General features: G+C 34.4%; 1 non-coding gene across 1 annotated transcript; it reads left to right on the forward strand.

The window, feature by feature from the left end:
* Window positions 1-396: 396 nt before the first annotated feature.
* On the forward strand, window positions 397-503 carry LOC111812073. The gene has a single exon (XR_002817664.1). It is a non-coding gene; the product is annotated as a U6 spliceosomal RNA (small nuclear RNA).
* The last annotated feature ends 2,068 nt before the right edge of the window (window positions 504-2,571 follow it).

A 2,571-nucleotide genomic window follows, 5' to 3' on the forward strand; every position in this document is an offset into this window, starting at 1 on the left:
GGAGTGCAGCTCATAGTGATCCTCCTGTTTTCAGCCTCCCCAATGTTGGGATTACAGGTGTCCACCACCATAGTCAGACTCTGTCACCTGCTCAGCATGCCCAGGGGTGGGGCCAGCATGGCATTCAGTACCACGAATCAAACTCCAGTCCATGCACTTGCATAAGCAGGCGCTTAGTCTGCTGAGCTATCTCGCCAGTCCTCAGTTTACTTTGTAATGAACTTTATAAATAGCCCTTGCAAGCTAGAGTTCTTGCTATTTCTAACTCATATCAAATATTCTGTTAGCAACTGTATGTTTATAGGAAAATATTTTCTATATACATGGCTTTCTGAAATATGCTTGGAGTTATAGTAATGTAACCACACTACAACATGGCTTTTAAAATATATTTAAGTGCTCGCTTCGGCAGCACATATACTAAAATTGGAATGATACAGAGAAGATTACCATGGCCCCTGTGCAAGGATGACACGCAAATTCATGAAGCATTCCATATTTTTACAATTTCTGACATTGCCAGTCAAGCAGAAGACCCAATACTATTATGGACTACTGGACTCTTTTAGAATATTTTGCTGAGTTAACACACCTATAATATTCAAATAACGAAACTAAACAAAAAAAGGGGATACAGATGAATGTCCATTTTGCATCTGTGTATTCAAAATGGTTAGGATAGATATACAGTTACATTCCCTTAATGAATAGAGGGATTTGTTCTAATAGTGTTTGTAAATAAGATATCATGTCCGCATCTTGTACAGCAATTAACCACTAGGAAGAATGTATGCAATGTGTTAATTATTGAAACTGTTCTACCAATTTGGTTTGAAAAAAAATAGGATAGATCACTGAGACAACAATGTGCAATGTATTTATTATTGAAACTGTCCTACTGATTGATTTTAAAATTGTCTCATTGCTATTTGTTTCTCAATAAAATTATTAAAATTAAAAAATATATATTTAAAACCAAACCAACATGTTTTCTTTTACAATCTATAAATTGCTGTACCTTACCATGAATTGATGGCCAAAGATGGGGTGAGGAAAGGAGAGACACGTTCTCAGCTGTGCATACAAAGAGTGGGCCATTGCCATTGCTATATATCATGAGTCAGGATTCCTAAAGAATCAGACAGGCTGACTTTCTGCCAGGTTCTCTGAGCCACTGATGATACGACCAGAAATTCAAGGTCTTGAGTCCTCTTTCCAGGTGATGTTTTCCTCCAGTGCCAGCCAACTGAGATCCAGGAGAGGAGTGGAGCATTTACTCCACCTCTGGTCCATTGTCTCTAGTCTTGTATTTTCCCAAAGTTTGTTCCTACTTTCTACAATGACTAGACCTCAAAATAATATGTCTGAATACTTACTAAGTTGGTACCTTAGTTCGGCATCCAGATACTTTCTTCACTTACTATTTCCCTTGGTCTTTTGTCTGAGACTTAGTCTTCTTTATAGGTTAACAGAATCATCAAATGGTACAAATGCATTTTGGGAAGCAGTTTAGCAACATCTAATAACAACACTATTGTCTACGACCCAATAGGTTCACCTCCAAGTACATAATCTACAGAAATTCTCAATACACATGGATAGAGAGATGTGATTAAGAATGTTTTTCCCTATATTTTAGTAGAGTGAACACTGGAAACAATTTAAATATTCCACAATACATTTGAAAATAAGTTTGGAATAGATAAATGAATTTGACATGCTCATAAAGTAGCAATAAAAGCATTTATATCTACATTTGTATTTGTACTTTTGGTGCACACATAATTAAGTCTCAAAAACATGATGAGAAAGAGTGAAAATACATAAGCTGTACAGTAGATCCTTATTTATAATTTTAATATACAAAATAATATCATATTATTTTCATTTTGTATGTGATTATACAGAAATGCAACAAGGGATATGACATCTATTAAAGTCAATGTCAATTAATCACAAAATAACTAATTACGTATCTACTTGAGGATAATATAGGAAGAGTAAGAAACTAGACTGCTGGAAGAGAGGGTATTAAACTCTTCCTCTATTTTTATTTCCTTTAAAATAAAAAGAATGTAGCAAACTATATATTTATGCTTCTATGTCTGTGTACACTTTAAATATTTTATAACCTAATTTAATTGAAAAATTAAGTTTTTATTGTCTTGATTGATACCATTTGTCTTATATATATTAGAAACCCAATTTGCCACACAGACTATAAATTTAAACAAGATGAGGATAATTGTAAATAAACCTATCATTACACAATCCTTTACTCACTTGCAGTTGTGATCCAAAAAATAAGAATAAATGTAAAGAGAAATGTTTAAGTACTTTTACAGATTAACTTGAACTACTTTTAGAGTGCTTTTCCTTTTGCATAATTTTCTGAAACTCTTATTAGCTGTACCTAGAATTAATGCTTATACTGTTCTTTGATTCCTGTTTCAGGGCTGAGAGAAAGGGGGGAAGAAAGAAGGGGGAGAGAGAGAGAGAGAGAGAGAGAGAGAGAGAGAGAGAGAGAGAGAGAGAGTGGATGCATAGATCTGAGTCTAGTAGAGTGTCTCA

Source organism: Octodon degus, unplaced genomic scaffold, assembly GCF_000260255.1.
Source record: "Octodon degus isolate 3935 unplaced genomic scaffold, OctDeg1.0 scaffold00111, whole genome shotgun sequence".
NCBI classification, from domain to species: Eukaryota; Metazoa; Chordata; class Mammalia; order Rodentia; family Octodontidae; genus Octodon; species Octodon degus.